The sequence below is a fragment of the Bombus fervidus genome, chromosome 1 (assembly GCF_041682495.2).
Source record: "Bombus fervidus isolate BK054 chromosome 1, iyBomFerv1, whole genome shotgun sequence".
NCBI lineage: Eukaryota > Metazoa > Arthropoda > Insecta > Hymenoptera > Apidae > Bombus > Bombus fervidus.
This window is the reverse complement of record NC_091517.1, coordinates 22,829,270-22,851,463: the sequence shown is the minus strand read 5'-3', so window position 1 is coordinate 22,851,463 and position 22,194 is coordinate 22,829,270. Positions and strand designations below refer to the sequence as shown.

General features: G+C 37.5%; 1 protein-coding gene across 1 annotated transcript in view; it reads right to left on the bottom strand.

Annotated features, from left to right (window-relative positions):
- Positions 1 to 665: 665 nt before the first annotated feature.
- Positions 666 to 22,194, bottom strand: part of Tj (Maf family bZIP transcription factor traffic jam) — a 74,611-nt gene continuing 53,082 nt past the window's right edge. Inside the window, exon 5 of the mRNA XM_072010492.1 lies at positions 666 to 1,184. The gene's annotated coding sequence lies outside the window, so the exon portion shown is untranslated. The remainder of the gene's footprint in view (positions 1,185 to 22,194) is intronic.

Here is a 22,194-nt window from a genome sequence, read left to right as displayed (position 1 = left end):
ACTGTTGAAAAATACTCTGGTTAAAAGATTAATTACATGAATTGATTACATAAATTCAACCATTAATAATTATTCGTACGTGTAATAAATTTCTTGAGTTTCAGACGTCTTCTTCGGTTTCAATGACCATCGATGATCTTACCTGCGTAGCGTTGAAGGCACGACTATCGAATGAAAGGTAGCCGTATGCCAGTTCCGATACTTTATTTACAAATAAACGACGCGCTGCATGCGATGTCGTATAAAAAATTCATTTCATTTTTTCACTGATCATTCTCTGATAAATGCAGATGCGAGATACGGATTTCCTGGCCTCTGGTTAGAAACGATTTTTAACTGCGTTCAATAGTAAATTATTAATCACATGCAACACTAACTTAACTTAACTCGAACACGCGCGACATTTACGCACGAGAGTTCATAGAAATAATCGCAGGTATAAAAGAAGAAATGACATGAAAGAAGAAAAAAAATTCGCTATTAGTTTTTGTTTCTTTTTTTTTTTTTTAGTTTAAAACGACGAAAAGTAGATCGATATTTTTGCAACAGTTTCAAAATAATTGGTTTGTTATTTTACATTTTAAGTGATTCTCTTTATACGTGCATAGATATTATTAAATTAAGTTCTTGGATATTAATTACTAAATCGAGCGACGACACACGAATGTTAATAAAGTATTCTTTAGTTATTTATTTATTCTTAATCCCTGCTTTGTGCCTTAGGATGGCTCCCGATTTACATTCTACTTGTTTACAATATATGCTTAATCATATTTACACTATAATTATAACTAGCAATCTATCTCATTATTACCTTTTTTATTAAACTATCAACCTACTGCTAAACACCTAGTGCCCTATTGTTATTCATACTATTGTCCCTAACTTTACTACTCTATTACAGTTTAGTTTCTCGTACATCGTTGCAATTTATATTTAACTTCTATCGGTGTAAAATGTAAATTAAAAGAACGATGGTATATTTTTCAGACGAAACAACATCGATGTCGCGATTGTTAGAATTTGACGGATGTTCTCTGGCGAGGGCGATTTCCAGCTGATTTTATCTCTTTTGTATCTCACGGATGTCCGCTGCGAAATTTCTCTCGTAAGCCCGAACTGGTGGTCCGAGCGGCGAGAATTCCTGTTCTTTTTTATATTCCAACCACTTGTCCGATGTACTCCTGCAAAATGAAAGCGTGTTATTTGCCGCGAATAGTGGCGACACTCGATTCTTCGGCCAGGGTGAAGGATATTGGAAGCGAAATGCCCCAGCTTGTTCGTCGCGCGCCTCGTCGCATCCGCACGAGTGTACTACTCGAGGCCAGCAGCGGATGGAGAAGTCCGCGGCCGAGTAGTCGGCCGAGTGACTCGATTCTTCGGATATTAAACTCTGAAGATGCCGCACTTCGCCGCGGCATCTGACTCAGCGAGTGTCATTAATAACTTGAAGAAGATAGATAAAGTGCTAAACACCGTGAGCTGTGTGCTCGAGCACACGTCATTACCCTGACTACCGAACAACTCGATTAAAGGGTTCCTAAATGCACCGACCTTGTCGAGGTCGCTACTCACCGCCAGCTTTTCAAAGGCAACTTTTTCAGCTCTCCGTAGAGTCTTCTCCCGCTGATCGAATATCCTCGATAAAGGAGCGACGATTTTTTCGATTAAATATAGTAATCGTGTAACTTTACATTACGTGAAAAGATTCATAGCTACGGATTATTCGTTCTCATTTTCTTCTATTCATTCGGACTTTTAGTTTTTTTTTTTTTGTTAAAATTTCTCTTATAAATCAGACTCTTTTTTTTTTAAGTAGAATAACAAATTGTATTAATATCATTCTTGTAATAGATACGGAAAATACAAAAAATTTGATTTATTTAAATTGTACGCGTTAGAACGTGAAATTTTTGTTTGAATTATTTCTTTGTGAACGTAGGACGAAATTCTAAAATTTTTTAGAGACAGTTGCGTGAGATACTGTGCGTTGTACGCGTCATATACATTTATAATTTCAATTCAATTTTTAATTAAGTTTATCTCTCCATTGTTCGTAATTACCAATAATTTCAACGAAATAAATTAATATCCTTTTGCCGAGAGTTAAGACATTAAGATACGATTGCTTCCGAGGATAAAAATTCCACGCTTCACCGAAGCAGTACAATTTGCAACCTGCTGATCTGCATAATATCTTTATCTCTGTAAAGAAATCGGAAATTTAGTAACCTGTACGTTCGAGTCCCGTGCTATGATATACGTATGCCCAGTATATCGATATAATCCAATATTAGGGTGATTTCGCGGCACCCTAGCTCGAACGGCGAAGAACTTTCGTCTCGCGGAGGGCAAATGTTTTAAATCGATGGGCAAAGACAGGAGGGAAGGAAGCTGGTATTTGGCACCATCCTCCGGGTCATTTCTTGCCGCTTAAACGCTTTGACGGCTGAAATGGGAAAACTTAGCAAAGAGCAATTTTAGAAGCAACGCGTTGCTTGTGTATCAACTCCTACGATTAAATAAACGAAAGTGTGAATTCGAAACGATACTTCAAAGGTATAATAAAAGTTGAGCATCAACGTGTCGAGCATTTAATATGTTGCACGTATCTATCCATAATACGCTATTAGATCTAATTACGATATTATTGAAGTTAAGTTTTTATCATTGGAAATATTAGGTACGTGTTTATGATCAAATAGTTTTCTTTCCACGTACTATAAAATAGCGAAGAAGAGATACATTTTATCGAAAAAAAGAGATATTTTCAAAACTTTGGTCCGTTAAATATTAATTGAATTTTGTTTGAAATACGTATCCTCTTTATTAATTATCAGAAGGAGAAATAACAGAACGGTGATCGATTTGTAGAATACCTGGCATAATATAATTGAACTTAATTATATGAATTTAATTAGTTAGAAGCCTCGTAACTCAATCGCAATGAAAATAGATATAAGAGACAATTTAAGCATATAACGTAGGATTTTCTCATAGTATTTATAGCATTTGTATTTGTCAGTGTTTTAAACGAACGATTAATGTGTTTTCAAAATATAGGGAAATCGAACGAAGAAATTAAAATTTTCCTTTTAATATGGAAAGATTAATATATAGATAAATATATTGACGTTTAAGTGGCGGATTAATTAACGTGATATCGATATTACTATTATTAGCGATAATTAAGCAACAAATAACAGCAAATGAAACATAAGTTTAACGCGTGTTCGATGCGTTAGGGTGCCAAGATTTCTCGATGTGTACGTGTAGTATGGTAATTTTAATTATGAGATAGTTCACTGCGATGTCGGTTCCGCGCAGAGAAAATTACTGCACGTGGAAGGGGTGAATCCGGTGGATGGGGTAACAATGTATTATGTGTTCCCCTGTCAACCCCTCACGTTAACCACAAACCCCTTCTATTCACCCCCAACAATTCGTTAACTGCTATCGAATTGACTTTAACCGCCGTAAGTTGAAAGTGCAACCCCGTTACCTTTAACAAAAGTTTACAATCGCCTCGACCAGACTCGAGCAATCGCATTTCGTTCCTTTGATTGGTAAAAAGATGTACATGATAAATAACAGGATGATATAACAATTTTTCGTTTAAATTAAAAACAGATTTTATCATTTTTCGGAGGACAGCTCTATGAAACATTTTCAAAATAATTAAAGATCGCAGAATCTTTCGAACGATTGAGAATTTTACAATGTTATTAGATAAATTACGAATGAATTTCGACATAATAAATACACAGAAGTAAGATAAAATTAAATTAAATTAGATTAAAGATTACTGTAATAACGTAAGAAAATGGAATTAAAACAAACATTGGCTATGTATCGTTTTATTTAAGCTCACAAACGAATCATAGTTTCGTCGTCTGAATTGAAGATATATAAGAAGCGTAATTCACGAAATAGGAATGCACCACTCTACATATTTTTATATCAACTAATTTAATCAATAAATAAGATACTTTATACTATATACTTTATACTTTATACTATAAATAAGATAAAGTAGCCTATCTTTAAAGTATTATAATCTCTTATGTATTAAGTTGAATTGGTACAGTTACGCTTAAGAAGCGCGCATTATAATTTATGAATATTACTTTCACAGCAATAGAGCAAACTTATATTTGCAATAATCGAACGAGTTTACATTCTTTGGCTTAAAATTATTTAAGAGATATTATATCAGTCAGGCATCGTGAAACTTCCACCAAGTTAAGCGAAATCGAAGTGGTTCCTATCGTGGTATATGTTCAAAAGTAGCAATAAACTTACCCGCGTGGGAGGGTTTGAAGGATGAATTGTTTAAAACTACCCTGTCGCGTGTGAGCTCTCGTTGTCGAGAATGAAATGAAAAGAGGTTATAGATATGAAGAGTTCTGGGGGATTTGTAGCCATCTTCTATACGGCATCTGTATTATACAACCGATGGGAAGGGAGCAACGTATTTCGCGGAACATTGAGCCCCATGGACTTTAAAATACATCCGAAACCGAATCTGTCTCTCTTTTTGTGTACTCTGAAAATTTCTCCCCCCCCCCCCCCGATCTATACATTTGCTGCGTTACCTGTTTTCTGATCGTATAACGTTACCCTCGCGTCGCAATTTCTATAACATCTTCTATCTATGGAAAATAATTTAATATATTGTAAATTAAGAAGATACAATATTTTACAGAGAACTGAGATAATGTATAAATAATTAAAGCAAGATAATCACGTTATTGTACGAAAATTTTTGACGAACAGCGGAATATAATCGACAAAATTTTATAATACGATCGGCATAAACGTTTAATCGACAAAAATGTTAGGTACATTTGGATAAGCTTCAAGGAGTAAAATTTTGGTTGTGAATCTTTCAGAAGCTAAACCGATCGATTCACTTTTTTATAAATTTCCTAATTTCGTTATGCAGTGCTCAGTTTTCGAGAAACGGGTGACTTATTTCTGTAAGTTCATTTATAGCAAATTCGAAGGAAACTTTTAAAGAATATTTGTAACGTATCACCACTTTAAGAATCGCATAATATTCTTTTAAACGCGCCTTACAAACTACGTCAGAAAAACATAATTCTTCGATTTTTCCTCGAAAAAAAGTAAAGGAGCAAGCAACCACACTGCCAGTATATTTTGGAAAATAATTTATATTCGAATAATTAATCATTCTAAAATTAAAAATACCAAGAAAGCTTCGTCGTTGAACTATTTCAGAAGGAATATCGATAAAGTAAGGCCGAACGCACTGATAACGTTAACGAAACTTAAAGAGGTATAAAAATACTTGGGAACATTTTTGATTTGATATGTCAATTAAGATAGGAAGTCTTATCTATCGCTATGTGCCTTGTGCGCTGAGCGCACAAGGATGCGTAACAGAAGGGAAGTACATAGAGGGTAATACATAGGACACATACATAGGGGTTTGCACGCCGGGAGAACTTTATGGGGGCCTCGAGTATATTTCCTGATTGAGCGGACTAATCCACGCAAAGGAGGTTTTATCGTCGAGGTATACGTAATCGAAGGGGGTCTCGTCTCCACGCGAATGTCGCGTGGATAAGTAACGTCAGAATCAAGAAGTTCCATGAAAAAATTATTTAATTACGTGCGTCTAACATTTTTTTATATTTATGGATCATAGAAAAATATACTTGTACCTTGCCGTACATAAATCGTAGCTATGCATCTAGCATCAAATACAGATTATTATTTTCCTTTCAATCGAACTCGATCATAAAATATTTTGTTAAAAAATTATCGTGCTAATGCCACGAATACGCCTCAAGAAAGTATCACTTTGAACAAAGTTCGTATTAGCGGCAGATCGAGAGACGCTCAGTTCGAACTCTGACGAACTTTCCCTCTGATGGAAGTTTCGATGGTTACCATCGAAATGGACAATAACGAGAGAAGTCTGAAATCCCGTAGAGTGTTTATGCAGGACCATTTCCAAGTCTTCTCCCTATCCGTTCCTCCGCAACTATACTATCGCGGGCACAATAAAAATAGACCTCCCGTATAGGTTAGCCCGCTTACTATCAGGCCGCAAGTTACGATTAAAAGACCGAGTCGCAGACCCGCCCAGGCCATGTCTCGAATTCTCAGTTTCTAGGAAGACTTGCAGGGGATTCGATAGGAGTGCCAGAGGGGCCAAAAGGCCAAGCTCTCTGGAGGACTAGCCTTTACCCCACGCGGGTTTATGCTTATCGTAAACATCGCCGCAGACAAATCTCGTGGCAACCCGGTTCAATGGATGGGAATTCGTGTGACGGTAGCGCAGAAAAACGCCGATATAATGCGATGAAATTGTAAATACGAACTGGGGATGCCTCGACGAGAACCGATGAATACGTTCGCGATCTTCGTGATTCTCTTTGGTTGCATGTGCCTTTAGAAGATACCGAGTACTGCGCATACGGTGTTTTACGAATGTGCGTGGAATAACGCAAGAGATCAGGCTAAAGATCGACAATGGTAGATCAAAGTTATTGCATGATGGGGAAAATGACGTTTCACTGACGTATTAAGGTGATACCAACGAGAGAAGAGATTGCAAGTTTGTACATGTACATATACAAAATCATAATTTGCGTCGTAATTATACGTATGTATAAAATTATAATGTAATTACGTGGAAAAGTTGCCACTGTAACGACCAGGCTAGTTTCAGTCGCAACATTCACATCAAGAATTATTAAAATATGATTTTTACCGCGTTTGTAGGAAAATTTAAGGAAGGTGCCATAAGACAGGACGAAAATTCATTTCTCTGATTATTACATCTAATAGTTATAAAATAATTCGAAATAAACGCCCTTCTCTCGTACGAAGACAAAGTTATCCGAGTATCCAAATAGCATCGTCGTTAGTTCATGATTAGATAATCAAGATTCTACTATACAGAGTGCCCAAAAATAAATGGGGAATATTTCGAAGACGTCTTCGGCACATCTAAGCAATAAAAAGATGTTCGTACGAACATTTGTATTATTTGATTTCGAATACAAGCCTGTAGACGGCTTTAACGCTAATCTTACCAGACCCGGTCAAATGAGATGGTTTCAAAATTTAATTTAAAATTGTCCATTCATTGTTACTTCTTTCGTTCCTCTAGCTTCGCGTAAATTCTTGTATTATCCGATTAATCGATTTCTCAATTTTTCTCAATATAAGAATTTACATAAAGTTAGACGAACGAAAGAAATAACGATGAATGTACAATTTTAAATTAAATTTCTGGCTGGGCCAGGTAAGATTAGTGTCAGAACGACTGTGCTATTCTCTTCATATGCCCAAACCGTGTTCCTTCCCTGTTCAATTCTCAACACCGTTAGTGGGTGACGAATAACGAACGAATTATGTATCGCGATACAAAATTCGTCGCAACACGAAAACAAAGTCCAATTGGACGTTCGTTTATACTTGTAACTTTTAATAAATAGTAATTGCTTTGATGCGTCCAAGTCGCTGCTACAATATTTACCACTTATTCTGTCACACCCTGTACATACCCTGATTCTGAGAACATTTTAAGCACCCGACTAAGGCTAATTCCTCTAATACCGCTTTGCATGTAGAAAGAGGCGAAACTGGCAGCAGAGTACGCGCGAACTCTGATCTTTTCCAATAAAAACGGCAAGAGGGTGTTGGCTATGCGGTCAGTCTGGCCACTGGTTAATGTGTAGACATTTTCTGTTCACGGCTGTATCAGGCCGAAGAATGAATATTCAACAGTAAACACCGGCAGCGGTTTGCAAAGGGTTCGCGAGAGGGTTGTACGCGGAGATAGAGAAGGGAGAACAAGGTGGTTCACGGTGGTTTGGACAGTACCGGGGGAGATCTGCCGTGACTTGTGCAGATATAAACGTGGCTCCGGTTGAGAGGGACATTGTTTACGATATTACATCTGTAATACCGGTCAAGTGGCCAGCGTCCAGTGGTGTTCCGTAATCTCTTCTGTGCCAGGACTTTGTTCCTGACCAGATACAGCACGTCGGGCTGCTCCAGCCCTGGTAATGACGGTGGTCTCGTAAGTGCATTAAGGATAGCATGCTGGTTTAACACGTTTCTCAAGTATCTGCTGCAGTATGCACGTATCCTTGTTGCCTATGCAGCGTTACGCTACGCTCGGATGTTATATTTTGATCGTTATCAAAAGTTGGGAATAAAATATGTAGCGTTAGTCACGATGTGATATGTTTGACGATGACATTCGTGCATGAATTATTAATAAATGGCTTTCGCGAAATTGTTTAAGAGACGACGATGATGATTCGAACAGCGATATGGATATATGTTGGAATAGATTGAAACAGATGATAAACTCATCAAGTTTGTTTCGTTTCAGTTATAATATGCTGTCTCTTTTCTCTTAATCTTTTAAACTATATATGCTCACGTTGATCGTAAATGTTCCCTGGCATTAGTCGTCCAAACTTGGTAATTCATCTTCTAGACAGCAATTGACATGTACAGGTAGTAGTATAAAACATAGTTCTATACTGAATTGCAGGATTCTAAAAAATAAGGGTGTTTCTGGTAAAATTGTGTTTTGAGATATTCGGGTTCCAAGCATCATCTCATTAATAAAACAGTAATACCGATGGAATATTTTTCCAAACGAAGTTGAGTAAAGTTTATTGTTAGCGAAAAATGAAACGACGACCAAATATACATTAATTTTAGTCTGAATAAAGAACGGCGTAATATTAAAAAAAAAAAAAGAAAAACGATTCTGGACGCCTTTCCCTACCAAATTTATTGTTTCTCCTATCCAATTATTGCGATATGTAGTTGTTAATTTATTGATATACGGTCAAGTTTATAGATTCTAAAAATGAAACGAGAGGAAAAAAGGACATTTTTCGAGAAACGTCCTAAGAACCCTTCGATTTAGGATTGCTATTAATGTACCGTGCGAAATATTTGTTATCCTGTAAAAAGAGTTCAGAGATTGAAAACAGTTGAAGCTTCGAAGCTTTTATTGGATATAGGTCATCGACGAATAACATTAGCCGTAATCGGAATTCCTAAATTCGGTTTTTACCGTAACCCGCAATTTACTGTTAATTAATACAGTGATTTTACCGATACCAACTGTCCGCCGCAGAAGTCGCTGGCCGAAGGACAAACATCGCCGTAGCTGGGGAGGACGATGTTTTGATTCTGGCTGTTATAGAGAAGACATATATCACTGGTCCACCCCATTGCTATAGATGCCAGTAGTTAGGGTGGCGAGCTGGGCCCGAATGGACACGAGGCGATTTATTGCCACATTCGATATATATGATTATTTAAATCTTTCCCAGTTGTCGCAGTCATTCAACATTTTCGTGCCTCGTGTGCTGCGAATTTTTCAGTTTAAGTCGTTCTTAGAAAATATTCTTGAACCGTATTCAACTTCGATTTTTCAACGATAGATAATTTATGAGGAAGATGAATAGTAGAAGAAATTGTTATGTTTCAATAAATGTTGATATGTAATCAAAGATCGATTATTTTCTCTAAGTCGATGTATCTTTTAAAACGATCGAGACATTGAAATATGAAATGTGAAAATTTCTATAGCATTTAATTGATATTATTCGGATTACATATTATTTGAAATATTTTCATTTCATTTGTTGCGCGTTACGATGTAACTATTTTATTTCATTTAAGAAGCCAATTGATATCTTTCTTTGTTAAAGCATCGAAAATAAGTGTTTTGTGATGTAAAAAGAGGTAAATTATCGTATTATTTATGTGAATCTATGAGACTTCGATACGATGGGTATTATAGATATTTGCGATAATTGAAAATCATTAATTTTAATTACGCCAGATATAGAGTTCTGTTATCCTTAATCTTCCCTGATTAAATTTAAAAAATGTTTCGATAGTCGAAGTGAACTCGAACGACTTAATTTCTAATTTTTATCTTACAAGTTACTTAGAACGACGAAATATATTTTGACGCGTAAATTCGCAGCCTGAAAAGCAGAAACAGCCTGGCTGGAAAGTCCGGCAACACGTTTCCGTTATGGAGATTGGTTTTGCTGACGGAATACAAAGCGCGTGTCTTGTGCAGGCTGTAATGGCAAAAGTACGGACATGATCTTAAACCGCGTATATTTCGAATAGATCCGTCACGAGTTTATTGAGATTGACACTTGCCTTTAACTTGGACGTGTTGGAGGATCTTAAAATTGAAGTATTGCCGAATATTATTTGCATTCGACCCGTACGGTGTCTCGAATAAGATGGAACTTCGCGAGAAACCACTAATATTGTTAGATTCTTTCGATATTAAAAATAGAATATGACGAAAATTGTATGCGAAAAATATACAGTTTTACATGTATCTACGTAAATACGCAATTTATTTATTTTCATATTTATTTTTTAATCTGCACGAATACGTAAGTATAAATTTCATATTAATTCGTTGCAATATAAATTGAACCTTTGACAGTGAACCACAACAACAATGAACTAGAAAATAATTGTCTCTTTATTCGCAAGATTTACCGTGTCTGTGTGGTATCGGATATACAAAAGTCTCAACCTTCCGTGTCTTCTATCAGCTTCTATTCTAAAGAAGATTAAAATCACTTCGACACTTTCTCTGGCTGTCCAAGGTTGCAAGGAGGGTGTGAGAGTTAGGACGCAGAAAAGAACCGCGACGAATTCGGAGTTCACGGCGAATACAAAGGCAGATCGATAGGTTGTCTAAGACCGTGTCTGACAGGAAAGTCGAAATCTGTCGGTGGCAGAAATATTCGAAGCGCACGGCGTATTTCACGCCTAATTTCTCGCAAATTCCGTGCTGAATATTCTTCGTTCTCGATCTCATGCGGGCCACGTGCCATTCATCTTTTAGCAGCCCTAGCCGCTCGAATTCTCAGCATCGAACCGCGTTTTGAGTTCCTTAATATCTCCTTTTTCATCGATGGTTTTCTTTTCTTTCTAGAAAATAATCTTTCCTCTTAAAGCGATGTATTAGAAACTGTCGAATATTAATTCCTTTCGAACTTCTTAACCCCTTGTTAAACATTTTTATTTTTTTTTTAAAGCAATACCTATGGTTTTGTGACTTATTTTAGCGATTGTAATATAAAGTACAATGTAATATTGTTGATAATTATAGAATGTCGCACGAACAACTAATTTCTGAAATTTAATCACAATGACAAGAATAGATCAACTTTATCGCAGATAAACAGCACTTTTGCAGAAGAAACACTCGTCGAATCTACTTTAAATGATGTAGAGTCTACGGTGACTTTGAAAAATCCACGTTTCAGAGATCATCGAACTCGTATTGCAGTGAAGAACTCGTATACCACTTACACGCTCGGTGTATCATCAATGTACGATTCCGAGCAAGAAAAAATAAAAATCCTCTTGAAGTTCCAAAGAACGTTTGTAGCTAGAGGTAGATAAAGAACCCTATGCTCGTCGTAAAATCAGCCATAGTTCTGACGATATTCTCATATCGCACGTTGATCAACCTTCTTCAGGACCAGGATTTCTTTTCACATCGCGAGAAAAATTATTTTTTATTAACTACAAATAATAAAAACACATTTCTTCGGATAATTTCGTGAAAATGAAACGTTGCGTTGCGATTTGCGCCAGTTTTGCCTGAAACAAATACATTTCCCGTTGTGTACGCTCGATACGGTTGGCAAAAATTAAAATCAGTTAAAACCAACTATTCCGTACGTTGAGGCTCCTTGCAAATCACTATATCCGTGTCGTTCGACGATATACACGACGATTACATCATCGAACAATTTGCTATTTCAAATGGAAAGCTATGATCCAGTAAGAACGTAGCGCAAACAAATATCACGTACCACGAATATTCGGATCTATACATAAACATGAAAGAATGTCCGATCCGATGGCTATCGTTTGTACGGTCATTAACATGAGCAACGAAAGGCACTCGGCGCGGAGATATTTCGGTCAGGACGTGCGTTGTACTCGGTGTCGTCGGTTCACCCCATATTTCTTTCGAAGCTGGCCTACCCCTACCGTATACCTCCTGCCTACACGCACGCACACCAGTCTAGAAATTCATTAGGGGTATCTGATATTTCTGGTGGGTGCTTCGCGCCGGAATAAATCATACGCGTGGCCCAACGGAAGCGTTTTGCCGGTACGCCGAGCTTCTTCCTCGGTGCATGCGCGATCTATCCGTTTTATCTCCTCTGTCCGAAAGAAGGGAACGAGCCTGGCCAATCACCACCGTGGATAGACGAAGACACAGGAAAAAGAATCGGCATAGATACAGTGGCTAGAAAAAGTGTTTTAACGTGCCCTCATTTTCTAATGAAGTGTTTTTTTTTTTTTTTATCGGGTTCTATTCAGGTTCGTTTCATTATTATTTCATTATATCGTACTGCCTTACGGAAGAACGAAGCGTTTTTAATTAATTGGTCATAGTTTCTCTTCCCGGGACTTAGAAGCAGTGGATCGTACTAACTTAGTATCTTAATATTTGGCAAAAATTCGCGATTCAATAGCAGAAACGCTACGAACTTTTCGAACTTTCGACGAGTACGTTACGTGTGTGCTGTGACACACATGGAGTTTTCATCGACACATCGGTGAATTGTGAAACAAATTCTCCGATTCTGTCGGATTCTTCGTTGCGGTATAACACGCTCTAAATACATACACTACACGCATACTAACTACCTGCTACCTCCTAGCAGTGTACCTTGGATTATTCTAAATACTGGATACTCGTTGTTGAAACGTCAGTAAAACGGTGACAAGAAATCGTACATCAAGTTCGTAGAAGTCATAGTAAAGGAGTAGGCTTCGATCTTTAAATCCGTGATGACTTTAGTCTTAAATAAAATCTCGTAATGTCCGTAGAAACGTTTGAATTTTTTAAAATTTTAAAGAAGGAAAAGCAGCTTCGCTTTCGTACGTTATATGGTGTGAAAACATCATTGAAAAAAAATGAGCTCAGTATCGTGAAAGTTGAGGCTTCACGCTTCAAAATGCGCTCAGCTGGATCGTTGTACGATTCTTTTTCTCATCAAGTTACGGCCGTCTAACTGTCGACAATTTTTCATCGAAAATTTAGTAGTAATTTTTCAGGTCAGTGTGCATGTAAGTAGGAATTACAAGATATTTAGCGCAATTATGTATTTTACAGAGATCGGAATAGAATCACTGTTGATTAAATAATTTCTTCCCAACTATATATTCGAAGTAAATATCTTGCAACTTTTCTATACATTTTCAAATTGGTTACAAATTTCACCGATACAATCGAGGTATTCGTGTTTCGACACAACGTTATTAAAATTTCAAAATATTTTCCATGCATGAAATTTTCCTACGGTAAGTGTCCAAATATGTACATTAACGAGCCATTGTACTTAAATCTAGTTAATTAGTACGTAAATGCTATTGTTACGTCGCGTGAGTCGGTACCTGCGACGTCCCTCATGGTCAGGCCGCCGGGGCCTGCACATCGTCACACTGACCCGCAATAAACCCAAGGAATCACCATAGCCCACATCTGTTAACAATAAAGTTATATTCTTTGCACACATTCGGTTTATGAGTGGTCCCTTAAATGGGCCCTTAGGTTTATTGCACGCCCGTACTCATTACGGAGAAAGCGGAGGTTTGCCCAGCGAGGTAGCGGGTTTTTCCCAAGGACAGAAACAAACGTGATTCATATTTGCCGAGGACTGTCCCCTCGTATTTAATTCATTAACATTGGGAATAACCAATGGGCATCGCGGATCGTTACCCTCACTTTTCTACCGAAAAGTGTGAACTACGAATCCGCGTTCTTAGTTCAACAAAAATACACCCACAACGAGCTTTCTTGTCAATCACTGTTCTACTAGCCCTCAGACAGTCAAGTCCACTGCTCTAAGATCCCTTGGACAGTCAAGTCCACTGTTCTAATAGCTCTCGGACAGTCAACTTCAAGTTCTAACATGTCAGTCAAGTTCTCGCCTCTATAACTACCACGTCTAGCAACCTTCGGGTTCATCAACACGCTTTCCAAACACGGTCTGTTCACATCTAGTAGTGTAATCCAGTATAAATAAATACATATATAATATAACTGTGAAGTCCAGTTATATTCCAACCCAATTACCCCTTATTCTCCCACAAGAAATAAGGGGATCGTCCTGTTCGTGGTGTCGATTCGTGCAATCGTAGCGGGAATTTACGACTCCCGTTGACGCGCTATAACGCGAACGTCTCCCCGCGACTGGACGAAAATACAGCTACGATAAATACAATGTACATGTGCATAGACCTTTTGCAATCTCTGTAGACAGAAAGAAAGAGATAGTTAGACATCTAAAAAGAGAAAGAGTTTACGTTGAGGACGAAGCGAAGAAAGAAGGTTAAACGCTTGAACGTGATCCGGGCTTAAACCGTTCGTGGACATCGGGCAAATCTCGTTACGAACCCGACCACCATCCACTACCCCCGACTCACGAACCATCGACGAGGGATGGTTTATGTATCTATAACGAAAGCCACCGCGGAGATCTAAGAAGCTTCTCTCTCGGTCGTTTTCGATCGGCTCAATCTTACTGGCATTCGTGATCATTGGAGCGTGGTCCGGCCAGCGTCTTACCGTGTCCTCCAAGTAGATTGAAATTAATTTCGGTATTGAGCCGCGATTGAAAACTCGATGCGCTACGGATGACCGATACCGCCGCACCGGGATATCTCTGCCTTTGGACAAATCAGTTGCCGCAGAGAATTACCGCACCCGTACTCTCAACGATCGAAAGGATCTTTGCAGGGAATTAAGAATTTTCTTGCAGAGTTTTGCGAGTGGATGGTGGCGGAAATTCATTTTGAATCGTTTATTCGCATATCGTGTCGTAATTCGTCGATACTATCGGCTAATAAAAGAAAGAGAAGAATCATTTGCGCTCGAAGGGGATCGAGAAACATTGAAATTAGCGTAAGTTACGTAGGATGAAAGTTCAATTACGTTTTTCTGAAAGAAATTGAGTAGATACAAAATGTATTTGAAGATATATTTTAACGAGGAGATTTTTATGAATTTCGCGTGAAAGGAAGTTTTGCGGGGAATTAAGAATTTTCTCGCAGAGTTTTGCGAGTGGATGGTGGCGGAAATTCATTTTGAATCGTTTATTCGCATATCGTGTCGTAATTCGTCGATACTATCGGCTAATAAAAGAAAGAGAAGAATAATTTGCGCTCCAAGGGGATCAAGAAACAATGAAATTAGCGTAAGTTACGTAGGATGAAAGTTCAATTATGTTTTTCTGAAAGAAATTGAGCAGATACATAATGTATTTGAAGATATATTTTAACGAGGAGATTTTTATGAATTTCGCGTGAAAGAAAGTAAATGTCCATGCTTTTGTACTTGTAAATGTCAGATATAGCAAAACAACGGTAGGAGGAGATGATATTTTGTGTAAAATTGAACGAGGGAAATTGGTACAGAATATACACGTGTTCCTCTTTTGTTGACTCGTCCAAGGCCTCGTTTTCAAGAGAACTAATTTCGCTGAGTACGCTCGCGTTGCTTGAATTAGATCGCGTTTATCGTTCTACAGTCCTGAATGAACGATGAGCGAACATTGAACACACATAGTCTTGATGAACGAACACGACCATCTGCATGTACGTGAAAGTTTTCTACGGTAATGGATATTGGAGTGTATTTCAACTACGTACTAGTAATAAGTACTATCTAAAGCGTTATTCGACGAGCCGTGTCGTAACTAAAAGTATAAGCGTAGCAGTGAATTCTCAGAATCGATTAGTTCGAAAATAAAACAAGATTTTCAAAGTGAAATTTATTTTACACGTTCGAATAACTCCTGTACGAGCGTTTCGCCCCATTTAAAATTGTTCCACTATTCGCTGCATTCCTACATGTACATTCACGATTTACAAAGAAAATTTTACGACAATAAATGTATTTATAGCATTTGAATAGTAAGTTAATTTCGCCACGAGTTGTATAATTATCGAGTTAGTTGTATTTCGAATATAAATATAAAACAGCAGCAGGATCTATTCGCGTTAAGATCACGAAGACACCTGCGATAAAGAAACTGCAAAGATCGAAATTAAGATGATTTTATTATTTTCTATAGATCTTACGTATTAAAGAGCTGTAAAATATAATAGTAACTGTAATATCTGGAATGAAAAACGTTTCAAACAATAGGTAGTTTTGTCACGAATTATATTAGGTTGTCCGAAAAGTTTCTTTCGTTTTATAAAGAAATAATAGACGCACAATATTTTTTTCTTTTATATTACTTTATTCAATCATGCACGAACATAATAATAGAAATATAACGAAATGGATGATACCTAATTCAATAAAATAATATAAAACAGAAATTGTTCTTCGTCTATTATCACCTTATGAAACGAAAGAAACTTTTCGGACAACCTAATACTATTACAGGATTAATTTTACAATTGTAAATTATAACGATATCGGGTGTTGTAAATCGAATAGCGTAAAGCGCAAGATCGATCCGCGTTAACGCGATAAACGTGCATTGAAGAGAAAGGGAAGAACTTTTGAGAGATTTACCTGCATAATTTTTGGCAACTGCGATGACCGCGTATTATTCGTACATTACCGAATTCAAATTAATTTCGCGCGTGGTACCGTAAATCAAAGCTCACCGGTCTATAACTATAACGGGTGAGCCCTAAATCACAGCACGGTAATTGCAGTACCGCTCGGCCGGATCTGCGCGCGGTATACGTACCGGAACTACCTAACAGATGAGGCCATTGAATGGAACATTCTGTTCCTTTGAAAAGAGATTAAAGACCCCGAACTTTCTGCTTTTTCTCATGCCAATATATAGCTCTCCGTCCAATAGAAACGACGAACCATAAAACAAAGAATCTCAAGGAAAATAAAATAAATGTTAAAAGTTAACGTTTGCTTTTATAGTTAATAAAATAATCGAGCACTTAAGTTGGTTTTAAAATTACTAATTCTTTTCTAGGTGCATAGGCATGGCAATTTTTCTTGCATTCACATTTTCTACGTGTTTTACGTATTTTATATTCAACGTTCCACTCTAAGCCTTCCCTTTCTCCAAGTAAATTGCGTAAATTATTAAATTCGCGTGTATTCGTTTCAATATTTATATTCAATGTTTTAACAAATCTACGATATTCGACGCATCGTAGATTTATTAGGTATAGATTTACGCATTAGTGCAGGATATTTATTCCTACGTACATTTCAAATAATTAATATTTACTCGCTTTCCGTATAACGCTGGCTGATTTGCAAATTAGATGGATACGTGGGTGCATCTATAGCCCATTTTTATTTTTTAATTTTATTTCAATTATTTATCGTAAAAATGAAATTTATAGATTGCGCATTCGAAAACTGGCTAGCAAAGAAAACATACGCCGTTCGATTCTTTTAGACGCGACGCGTAAACCGTCGTGCGTTCTACTTCTTTATGGAATAAACGACGCAAGTTCTAGTACGTTAACAAGAAGGAAGGTGAGATTTCGTGTGGAAGCACGTCAACCGAATGCATGGTATATTGGACTGGGAGCTAGGTCAGTTTAAAGGAAAAAGGAGGAAAAGGCCGGGAAAGACGAAAGTATAAAGGGCCGTCTTTCAACAAGGCTAATTTTTCGTACAACCCCTCTGTATCAAGATCACGTATGCTATTCGCCTGTAGGCACGATTCTGGTGAAAATTCATGCGTCGTATTTCTACATTCAACCGTATTTTTTCCATTGGCGGAAGGAAGATAAAGCCTAAGGACTATGTGCAATTTTTAAGCGAACGTTTCTTCTTTGTTGTTATATATGAACCGAGGAAATATTTATTGAAATTATCTTTTTACCTTCTTTTGCCATCTATAATGATTATTCGTAAATCAGATTTGATACAGCTCATGATGCAAATGATAAAGCAAATGGTGTTTTTTTTTAAATAAAAATAATATATCTTTGAATAATAAAAGTACTGCGTAACGTTCGAGCAACAAAAGTTAGATAAATGTTATTCAGATTGTTATTCAAATACAGTTTATATCGTGTCGTATACGTTTTCATATATTAATTGTAATATACAACACATTTGATGAATTTATCTACAATTTAAATATGTTAAATATATTAAAAGCCATTCACATTGATTCAGAATGCAAATCGATCAACTTTGTGTTTAGAAAATTTTATAACTCCAATACGGTGATATTTCTTTTTTATAGAAGTAAGTAGTTTCGTTTCATCGAGATTTATACTGCTTGATGTTTGAACTTGTAAAAACCAAAGGTGTAACTTCGGTGGAGGTGATCAGTTTGATCCCTGTGTAGTTCAAATATCGAGTGACTCGTAAATATATACTCGCAAGATATTTTCTCACTCACGAGTTCAGAATATAATTAATAACAATACGAAAATCGATCAACTTGTCTTTTGATTTCCTTTAGATTTCCTCTCGGAGATCATTCCTTTTTTTACTTATCCTACTTACAATAAATATATTCGTTCTATCTTATTATTTATATAAAATAAAACGTTTCCCATCGTAAATAATCCGATGCCAAACAAATTTTGTTTACGCGACTCGATCCAGTTCATTCGATAATTAATAATATTTTCTTGAGTATCTTATTCAACGTGATTAAATTCAAATAGGCTATTTTACGATACGTAATATCCTTTCTTACCTCTCGCAAGGCCCCGTTAACCCCAACGGTAAAACGAAAGTCCATCGAATTGTCGTCAACTTGATTTCACGTCTAATTACCAACTTTGCAGTAATCTTATCTCCTCTATCACCGTAAAGTTGCGTGGACTCCTAAACATCCCCGTTCTGGGAACCGAATCCGTGTACAGAGGAGTCGATGCAGTCGTCAGGCAGTCAGGATTGCCAGAGACTCAATGACGATTGACGAGTCGTTCTATGGTAGGAGAGCGGAAACAAAGATGGATATAGGCTGGATAGAAAGAGGATTTCTACTGCAGGGGACGAAGGAACATGCGGAGCGAAAGAGAGAAAGGGAGAAAGATAAAGAAGAGAAAGATAAAGAGAAGGAAGGGGAAGAGAGAGGTAGAGTGTGGCTAGTGATTGGATTACAGTCAGGGAGTCCCCGTGGACTCGCCAAATGACCGGGACAAATTGCCACTCGCCTTCGGGAATACTTATATATCTGGAGCGATCGAGCTTTACGTGTCCTCTCAGGTCCTGTTGCCTTCCTCCTGTGCACACCCTTCCATACATTTGTACGGTGCCTACAAATGATGGCAATGAACGATGTCTTGTTTGGTGCGCTTCCTTCGAAAGTTAAAGAAGAATCGGTATCAGAGAAATATTGCTGCGAATGGTAGTTTTGGTATCCGAAACCGCGAACAACTTGCATCGATCCGATATGAAATTTGCTTGCAACGTAACGTAACGAAAATTAGGTCGCAGCATTTCTGTTTATACTACTTGAAAGTAGAGAAGTTCCGCGAGATTCGCTGATTTTTATTTCTCGTCTTTCTCATTTATGACAAGCATATTTTCATCTCCAAGGCAAATTTAACGAGCTGCTGCGCAACAAGGAATTACCCTCGCTTTTATCAGGTTGTTCGAAAAGTTTCTCGTTTTATATTAGTTTATCGAATTATGCACTAACATAATAATAGAAATACGACGGAATGGATCATATTTAATTCAATAAAACAATATAAAACAGAAATTAGTGTTCGTCTATTATCACCTTATGAAACGAAAGAAACTTTTCGGACAACCTGATAATTCACCACTTTCGATTACTCCGCTAATGGTTCGCGTATCCGTGTAAAAACGACTCGTTAGAATATAGGATTACTTGGGCAGAGATCCGTAAGAGAGAAATTCGCAAGAAAGTCTGTCATCGTCGACCTCGTACGCTATACGGAGAAATATCAAGGGAAACGTGTCCACCCTGGGAAGGTGAACGGACACACCTCTCGGATGCGGCAATTCCATCTAACCCGAGCGCTCCTCTCCTCGTACCACGCATCGTGACGTAATAACCTGGCGTTTACCCGTTGTTTATAGTCCTGGAGCATCGTAAATCGCGCGCTGGTACTTACCGTTACTGCCGGCGTGTACGTCTTCGGAAATTCGAATCGGTACGATCGGTACAGGTCGGTGCATCGATGAAGGACAACTGCACCGTACCAATCTTTCTACGTATACATACGTATATGTATGTAAAAGGGGAACGACGAAGAGAACGATGATGGTAACGACTCTCTCAGGAGAACGTCAGGATGCTACCACTGCCGAATCGTTGATGGTCTTTTTACATACTATCCCCGTGGTGCTTCGTGGAAAAAACCCAATGATGGTTAGCAATACCGATCGGATATGTCACATAAAATCGAGTGCGTATGAGTCACTGAGATCGTACTTTTGCCATTGCTGTTCTGGCATCTTCACGGACTTCCTTCGACTACGCTTTTCACGCGAATGATTCGATTTGATTACCGATGCTTCGATCGTAAGAAGATCGCGGATGTTTATGCAAATTCGTATTGTCGTAAACGCAATCGGACACAGTTACGGTAAATATTTCAGTAAGAAAATAGTAGAGTTTGGGTATTTTATATACTTTTACGTATTTTTACATCGCATTCTGTGTATTTTTCTATCTTTAAAAATCCCCTAAGTTCATAAATGTCCGTGGTATAATCGTAAAAATGGTTTCGAAGTAATTCGATTCTTCTTTGGATAAATATGTTGCGTTCGCGTTTTAAAGTTGTAAAGCTTTCAACTTTGAATCTCTCTTTGATCTTCTTTGAAGATCGATCAATGGTAACGTATATGTTTGTAATTTTGAAACGATTCATTCTTCTTTTTGTCTAAATATATTGTTCATACGAGGATCTCAGATTTGCGTTTGTTCGGTATTCGTTCGATCGTGATTTCTTATCGATTGTTCGGTAGAAAGAAGGGATTTAATATCGAGGTGTTCTAAATTTCTGTTGCGATAAATACATTGCACTCTTAGTACTCGAGCTGTAAAGATTTTGAATTTGCTTGCATTTAGAATCAACCTAATTGTAACTTAGCAATCGATCAATCGATCAATCATATACTTGTTCGATGTTACAATATTTCGTTCATACGTCGTTCGTACATATAAATTTTTGATTCAACGTTCTAATCTCTTTAGGTAACTTTGTAGGTACGTGTGTTAGGAAATTTGCTTAAAGTGCTACGTAGATTTACGAATAAGATATCTTTAGGTATAGTTAAGGTACCAGCAGCGATTAGTTCGGCCATTAAAGAAAGCGGAGGAAACGTTATTACCCAGCAGGAATCGGTCGCGTTATCTCTGCGCTCAATTAGACCCGTAAAGAATCGCGTATAGCTCATTGATCCTCTTTGGTTTTGGTTGTAGTCGATCGACCCTTCGACTTTTTTCTCCGCACGTTCCGTTATATCACGTTCCTCTATAAAATATCGTGCTAATTTGACATTCTTTTCGAATGTTCGCCAGAAAAAGACAACGTTAATGTAAGATAGTAGCTATCAATAGTACACAGATATAGCTTTTTTCGAAAGTGAGCGAATATAGATCGAAAGATAATTATTTTCATCTAAATTAGTTGACGTATTAACGACACGGTGTTGTTGGTTAAATTAATAACGAGACGAGTTAATTTAATTAACTATACTTACAGATATTTTAAAATGTAGAATACAAAGTTAATCGCAAACGTTACTCACTTGATGATATTCTTTATAGATTGCGCGATACTGCGGTACTGATACTAATTGTTATGCTGATTCGCTAGACTGATTCGCTGTACTTATTCGCGCGACTGACTGACTGACTTCTGGAGAACATGGTCGTCTATTTACTGCCGGTCGAGAGGGGTACCGGAAGGTTTGAACTTCTCGCCGGTTATAGGTTGCACGTAGCAGCGCAATTGCTTTGTCCGGGGTTTGTTTATTTCATTATGTGCGTCGTACAGTGTTAATCCTCTGTGTCAAAACAACTATGTAAGGTATCTTCGTATCGAAACGCCCTTAAGACGCATATGTCGTTACAATATTATCTACAATTATCATCCGGAGTAATTCTAGTCTGGTATACCGGTATCTAGTGTATTAGGATACTAAATAGTAGCTACGTCGGAAGAAAGACTAAAAGAGAATCG